The following is a 7,802-nucleotide window of genomic DNA, read 5'->3' on the forward strand; positions in this document are numbered from 1 at the left end:
ATTGCTTCCTTCGATTGGATAGTCGGAGTGCCACTTTTCAGAGTGCCACGCTCTGATTGGCTGAGTGCGGCGGGACTCGCGCAGTTACCAGGCAGCGGGCTAGACTGAGGCTAGTTACCACGTCAGTGAGCTGACAGGGAAGGTAGCCGGCACCACCGACCGTCCCGGCCCACTTATTCCGGCCTGCAGTGAGGTCTCACCCTGAAGTCAGGGCTGCCTTCCAGAAGACAGGATCCTTCCCTTCTCTCACTCGCCGCCGGCGCCGGGAGAGCGGCTGGGAGACGCCTCCGGGCCAGGCTGGACATGAGCTGCGGCTGCCGGCCCTGGGACTAGGCCCCGCCATTTTGGATCCGCTGACAGGTCAGCGAAGTCTCATCTTAGAGTTCCAGCGCCGTGAGGGCCTCCGGACGTTGCCATAAAGCATAAGGAGGAAGGGTCCTTCAGTTGGGCGAAGCGGCCTGGGCGAAGGGCCTTGTGGGAAGAGATAAACCCAGAGGATTGATGCGAGAGGGAGTTGGGAGGTGTGCAGGGGCCAAAGGTCAGACCCTTGCCCCCGAGGGGTGTTTCAGCTCGACTTGTGACTCGGTGGACGCCACAATCATTTTTGTTTTTTATTTTCTTTTCCCCCTAGGCGTAATATGGCCTCCAGCTCTTCTTTTTCAGACCTTTCTGCACCCTAAAGAATTCAGTCCTCAAAATCTGAAAGCAAAGTTAAGGATGGTTTCAGGCTTTAGATAGTGAATCTATTCAGATTCTGTGGCCCTGTCACTTCCGGGTGGTAGCGTCCTGACACAACTGCAGCGCCACATTAATTCTGAAAGATGAACCAGTGTAGTTTGGATTAAGTAGCCAGAAGGCTTAGAAGACTTGAGGCCAGCGGCCTGAGGAGCTGGCCTGTACGATTTTCCTTTTACAGGCTAGCTCAGCTGTCATCGTGGGTCTGTATGTAAACACTTTCCTTTGCTTTCTTTTGGAGTCAGGTTCTTTCTCTGTAGTTCTGGTTGTTCTGGAACTCACTCTGTAGACCAGGCTGGCCACGAATTTACAAAGATCCACCTGCTTCTGCCTTAAGTCCTTTAGGTGTGTGTTTTGGGTAGGCATTTACCTATTGTGACTTCCTTCTATTTACTTTAAGGATATGAGGTTTGATCCCAAGGAAGCCACTCTTTTGTGACACATTTGACTGAGAGTTAAGAGGGATTTGAATACTGATCAAGCTTGGTACTGGTGGTCTATTTATTTTTAGTAGGTGGAAAACCATGAAAAAGGCTGGAGACATAACTGGTTGGAGTGTCTGCCTTGCATGTATGACGTCCTTGAGTTCAGTCCCCAGCCCTTCATAAACTAGGCATATTGGTACACATCTGTAATTATTCCCTACTTGGGAGATAGAAACATGAGGGTCAGACCTGACATTCAAGGTTATCCTCAGCTACTTCTTGAGTTAGAGGCCAGCCTGGGCCAAATGAGACACTGCCTTTAACAGAAAGTCAAGTTATGAGAGATATTCTGCTCCTTGTGGTAGGGTCAGGCAAGCAGAGTGAATGATGGGGCACAACCCGAAAGAGTGTAGTTTATGGCCCAATAGTGACCTTTGACATTACCGTGTTATAAACCAGTAGAAGTCCATCAAAGGTAAAGAGTACTTTAGAGATGAGAGACAATGTAGTGTTTTTTTAGTCTAGAAACTCCTATCAAGAATACTAGGTACTAGTAAGCCTCATGGTGTATGGAAATGGGGAAATCTGCTTTGGGATTGTTTAGGTTACGCAAGGTCTTGTAGTAGTGGGGATGGGACCCTAGGGCCCACGTGGTATAGTCAGCCGTCTGTCACTGGGCCATACCCATAGGTAGCTAGCTTGCTTTCTGTCTGTCTTTCTTTTCTTTTCTTTTCTCTTCTCTCTCTCTTTCTTTTTTTCTTTCTTTCTTTTGAGACACCATCTCTCTGAGTTGTCCCTACTGGTCTAAAATTTGCTCTATAGCCCTTGAACTTGTGATCCTTCCGGAGTTGCTGGCTTTACAGACCTGCAGTTAGATAGGTGCAGTGACAGACATTTGTAATCTCCGTACTTTCAGGGTTGAGGAAGGACATTTTAAGTTTAGACCAGTCTTCCTACGTAGTGAGGTTAGAGTAGAGTGTGCCTAATTCCTTCCAGCAGCGATGGGGCCTGATGGGGCCCAGCATGTGCTGTCCATCCCGGGTTAGCTTAGTGTGTGGTTAGCCTTTGGGTCCTGTTCTGGCCAGGGCAGTCAGCTGCACACTTGCATGGTGAGTAGTGACAAGGTGGGGCACTCTCTCAGGTATTGGAAGGCAGATCATCTAAGGTGATAGTACTTGAACCGAGTTTCTCTTACTTAATTAATTCTCTCTGCCCTCCTAAGAATGGGTGTGTTAGAGTATGCAACCAGTGTGTGTGTGTGTGTGTGTGTGTGTGTATGTGTGTGTGTGTGTGTAAGAGAAGTAATGGTGTTTATGGTTTATATGTATAGATATAAAACAAATGGATGGGAATGGTACAGAACACTGTTTTTTTTTGGGGGGGGGTCTGTTTTCCATACAGGGTTTCTCGGTGTAGCCCTGGCTGTCCTGGAACTTGATTTGTAGACTAGGCTAGTCTTGAACTCATAGAGATCTGCCTGCTTCTGCTTCCCCAGTGCTGGAATTAAAGGCACACACCACCACTGCCCTGCTAATAGTGGTTTTTGTAAGATGCAGAATCTTCCAGACAGTAGTTAATCTGACAGGTAGAATGGTAGCTCAGCAAACACCCAGGTTAGATGCCTGTAACTAAGCCGAGTTGAAAGCACTCTGCATAATTGGCAGTCTGTTCTCTTGATAGGTAGTTTGACAGCGTCTTTTCAGTTTTTGGCCTAAAGGTGACTATAGAGACTTCAGAGAATTTTTTTTTTTTTTTTTTTTTTTTTTTTTTGTACTTAAGTCATTTTCTGAGCTAGTGGTATATCTTAATGATAAAGGATTTACCTAGAGGCCCTGGATTTGATCTTCAGTGATGGGAGGGCAGAAATGTAAATTTCTACATAGGAATAATTCCACTAATGTAAATGTTCTTTAAGGTTGTACTTAAACTTCTTTTTAATAGTGTCTGTATGTTCTAGTCTTAACAGTGATGCTCATTGGCACAGTAGGAATTAAAATTGTGGATCCATTTTAGTAGCTGGTTGAGTTTCAGCTCAACAGTCTTTCCCTCTGCTGTGTTCCAGAAGTCAGGCTGACTGCTGCTTTAGAGTGATCACACTCGGTGATAGGTTGTTTGTTCTGGCTGCAGTGGGCCAGAGAGGAAGAAGACAGAGCTCTTGCTTGTGAGGAGACACTGTTTATAAACAGCATCACTGGAAAGGCCATTGGTTGACCATGCTCTAGTGATTGTGTGTGGCTCATTAGAGTGATTGGATGTTGGGTTCATGGTCGGCTTGGGTTGAAGGGAGAAGGAGAGATTCATGTTACCTTTATGCTGGAAAAGCTGTGAAATAAACAATAAATTATTGTTAATTTTTTATTGCTCTTTTTTTTTTTTTTAACATTTCACCTGCATTTGTCTAACTAAAGGAAGATACAGTAGAGTGGTATGCTCCACTGGAACTCCATTAGCAGTGGAAATGATTGTGAAAGTGATGATTTATTCCCAATAGTAGTGGATGCGATCATAGAAGCAATAGTATAAACTGTGGAAGTGCGAGAGCAAGTCTTATAAACAAGGACTCTAAGTTTGAATGCATGTCAGGTAGCTACTGTTAGTGCCTGCAGTGAGTCCTGGAAGCTGTCGCAGTAGAGCCTGTAATATGCAGGCCTAGTTGGAAGGGCAGCTGCTTCCCACTCCGCAGGTGGTTACTATTTGAATGCCTGAGCAAGGGCTACCAGCCTTCCTAGCTTTTAGTACATGATGATCCCTCAATGAGAAGATAGGCAGGCTGTAGGCTGTGTGGGCTGTCAATGCTGCTCCCAAGGTGCCATCATTCAAGCTGTTTTCTTTGTCCCACTCTGCCACTGGTTACCCTTATGCCTTGGGTGTTCTAAGTGGTTAGTGATGTGGGATAGAGAGAAGCTTTGTTTCATTTTCATCTCTAAGATGGGAAGTTTTGGACAGGTCAGTGGCTTACCCTATATGTGGTTCTAGAGATAGTCTCAGAAATCTTCACATAGGAGGAATTGGCATACAGAGCTAAGGTACACTGGTCACCTGATTAACAGGTTTGAGAGGATTTTCCAGCTGCGGCTGGTCAGATCAGAGTAGCAGCCTTTTCCTGGTTCTACTTTAAGTCCCACTCTTTGTATAATTTTCTTGTGTTCAGTAGATTTTTGTATGCTCTTTCCCCATATCAGTAGTGCGTTTTGATTGCATGCATGTATGTGCTATTGTGCCTGGTGCAGATGGAAATTAGAAGGGGGAGTTGGATCCCTTGAAACTGGAGTTGCAAATGATTGTGAACCACAGTGTGGGTGCTGGGGACCAAACCTGGGTCTTCTGTAGGAGCAACAAGTGCTCTTAACCACTGAGCCAGCTCTCCAGTCCCTCCTTTTTTTGAGAGAGGGTCTCAACTGTACAGCCTAGACTGGCCGTGCGCTTGTGGTTTTCTAGCCTTGGCCTTCCATTGCTGGGAATACAGGTGTGTAGCATTGTTCAGCTGAGGTGCTGACCAAAAAGATGTGCTCACTGTGTAGGAGAGTGAGTTAGCTGAGGAAGATTCATGAGGAGACACTGTTGTAAAAACAGTGTTCAGGAGATGTTGACAGCGTTCAGTGCCATGTTGGGTGTCTCACAGGAAGCCCAAGGGCAAACGTCTTCATTTTGCAATGGAGAATTGTAGGGTTTTGTATGTTTTGTTTTGTTTTGGACAAGATCTCAATGTGTAGCCCAGCCCAAGCTAGCTTTGAATACTTTTCTTTTCTTTTTTTTTTAAAGGAAGAGGTTTTTTTGGTCTTATGGTCTGGGGGAGGTGTGGCCTCAGGAAGCTGAGGGATCACATCTTTTTTTTTTTTTAAGATTTATTTATTTATTTTATGTATATGAGTACAGACTGTAGCTGTACAGATAGTTATGAGCCTTCATCTGGTTGTTGGGAATTGACTTTTTAGGACCTCTGCTCGGCTTGCTCAGTCCCTGCTTGTTCCAGTCCAAAGATTTATTTATTATTATAAGTACACTGTAGCTGTCTTCAGACGCACCCGAAGAGGGCGTCAGATCTCATTACTGGTGGTTGTGAGCCACCATGTGGTTGCTGGGATCTGAACTCAGTAGCTTTGGAAGAACAGTAGGTGCTCTCACCTGCTGAGCCATCTCACCAGCCCTAGCTTTGAGTTAATTCTCCCATCTAATTAACACATGTAGCTGCTGTGGAAAACTATAAATCAAGGCTCAGAAAGATTAGGAAACTTGGTTAAGAGTTATAAGTGGTACAGTGCTTACTTAACCTGCATGTAGCCCTGGGTGCAGTCTCCAACACTGGGGTTGAGAGGGGGAAAAATAAATAAATAAATAAAATATAATCATTCAACTAGAAGTAAGGAACTCAGTTAAGTCTGTCTTGTATAACTCTACTATTAACTTTTTTTTTTTTTTTTGGTCCTGGAACTTGCTTTGTAGGCTAAGTTAGCCTTGAACTCACAGAGATCTGCCTGCCTCTGCCTCTCAAATGCTGAGATTAAAGGTGGGAGCCACTACATCTGGGTTGATTATTGACTTTTAATGTGAAATGAGCAAGAGTTTACAAAAGTAGACAAGAGGAGAGCTGAACATTCAGCAAAGGATGGGGTAGCATTTCAAAGGCAAAGAGGGAGCAAACCATGACTTTGAGCTTGGTGTGTTTGCACACTTGCAAATCCCATCACCACTTGGAACACTGAGGCACTAAAATCTGAGTCCCAGGCTGTCTGGGTTATAGAGCAAGATCCTCATTAAAGACAAACAAAATACCAACCAACTAACGGACAACCCAAGACTATCACCAAAGCGAATTTGCACTTACCTACCCTCTGCCTTACTAGTCTCACCACCCTTACCCTTGCCAGATTTTTTATTTCTCTGAGAACTAGACCCAGAGGTAGAGCTGCTGAGATGAAGGAGAAGAAGGTCTTCAACTTGCCGTGGTGATCTCCGATTGTTATTCAAGCAGATCGCATGTGTTTAGATACTCTCTAGCCATTGATTGTTACTAAAGCATGGTCAGATTTACATTTCGTCATTATTATTGCTTTGTGTTTTGAGATAGTATCTTATTCTATAGTTAGTCCAGTTGATTTGTAACTCAGTATGTAGCCCAAGGTGGCCTTGAACTCCTGACAGACCTCTTGCCCCAGCCTCCTAATTCCTGGGATTACATTTCATTATTTTAAAATTATTATCTGTTGTTATTACTACTATTTTTGTTTTGTTTTGTTTTGTTTTTTGTTTTTTTCAAGACAGGGTTTCTCTATGTAGCCCTGTCTGTCCTGGAACTCTGTAGACCAGACTGGCCTCAAACTCAGAAATCGCCTGCCTCTGCTTCCCAAGTGCTGGGATTAAAGGCGTGTGCCACCACTGCCCGGCCATTATTACTATTTTGGAGGTCTAAAAAGTCATCTCATTATAATCTTTATAAATTTAATTTTTTAGACAGGATCTCACTATGTTGTTCTGGTTAGCCTAGAACTTACTGTGTAAGTCAGACTGGCTTCAAACTCATTGAAGTCTGCTTACCTTTGCTTACGAAGTGCTGGGATTAAAGGTGTGCATCACCATCCCTGGTTTATTATAAATTGGTCATTTTGCTGATTATAAATGAAGCTAATAATCTTTTCCTATTAGTTTGTTATTTGTATTTTCATGAAATGCATGTTTCATATTTCTTGCTAACTTTTTCTATTTTTTGTTTTTTGTTTTTTGTCTTTTTTTACTTCGGTTTTTTGAGATAGGGTTTCTCTATGTAACAGTCCTGCCTATCCTGGCCTTGATTTATAGACCATGCTGGCTTTGAATTTATAGAGATCCTCCTACCTCTGCCTCCTGAGTGCTGGGATTAAAGATGTGTGCCATTATGCCAAACCCTAACTCTTTCCATTTTCATTTGTGTATGGTGTGTATGCATGTTTCTGTGTTAGTGCATGTGCACACGTATGTGTGTGTATATGTAATTCCAAGGTTGATATTCGTAATCATCCACAATCTTCCACCTTGTTACTGTGTCAGGGTTTCTCAATCAAATCTAGACTTTCCTATAGTATTGCTAGCCATCTTGCTTTAAGGACTCTGTTTCTGCCTTCTGAGGCTGGAATTACAGGTGGGTTACCATGCCTCCATGGCGTTTCTATGGAGTCGGGGGCTCTGAACTCCGGGGATCACACTTGTATGGCAATGCTTCAAGTACCTCTCCATCTTCCTAGACCTCTCTGTGAAGGAAAACAATTACAATTATTTATGTTGTGTATTTGTGTGTATGTGCCATGGTGCATATGTGGAGGTCAGAGAACAAGTTCAGAAGCTGGTTCTCTAGTTTGACTATGTAAGTCTTGGATATCACACTCAGGTTGTCGGGGTTGGTAGCTTGAAGCAGTCCCTAAGGTTGAATACCCAGAAATGACAGAGCAGGTGATCTGTTCTTAGTGTTTTGAGAACCTCAATATTGACTTATATGTAGTTAGACTAGTTTACATACTACCAGCAAGCATATGGAAGAATTCCCTTTTGACCACATTCATATCAGCATTTTTCATTATTTGTTTTCTTAATGACTGTCCTTCTGATTGGAGGAAGATACATTCTCAGTGTTGTAAAGTTAAACTTTTTTTTTTTTTTTTTTTTTTTTTT

General features: G+C 43.4%; 1 protein-coding gene across 8 annotated transcripts in view; it reads left to right on the forward strand.

The window, feature by feature from the left end:
• Window positions 1-94: 94 nt before the first annotated feature.
• Gbf1 (golgi brefeldin A resistant guanine nucleotide exchange factor 1) overlaps window positions 95-7,802 on the forward strand; it is a 137,375-nt gene continuing 129,667 nt past the window's right edge. For 4 of the 8 annotated variants that reach the window (XM_031390527.1, XM_031390531.1, XM_031390529.1 and 1 more), the window contains exon 1: window positions 95-360. The gene's annotated coding sequence lies outside the window, so the exon portion shown is untranslated. The remainder of the gene's footprint in view (window positions 361-7,802) is intronic. The other 4 variants (XM_031390530.1, XM_031390534.1, XM_031390533.1 and 1 more) reach the window with 2 other exon arrangements.

The sequence above is a fragment of the Mastomys coucha genome, unplaced genomic scaffold (assembly GCF_008632895.1).
Source record: "Mastomys coucha isolate ucsf_1 unplaced genomic scaffold, UCSF_Mcou_1 pScaffold21, whole genome shotgun sequence".
NCBI classification, from domain to species: domain Eukaryota; kingdom Metazoa; phylum Chordata; class Mammalia; order Rodentia; family Muridae; genus Mastomys; species Mastomys coucha.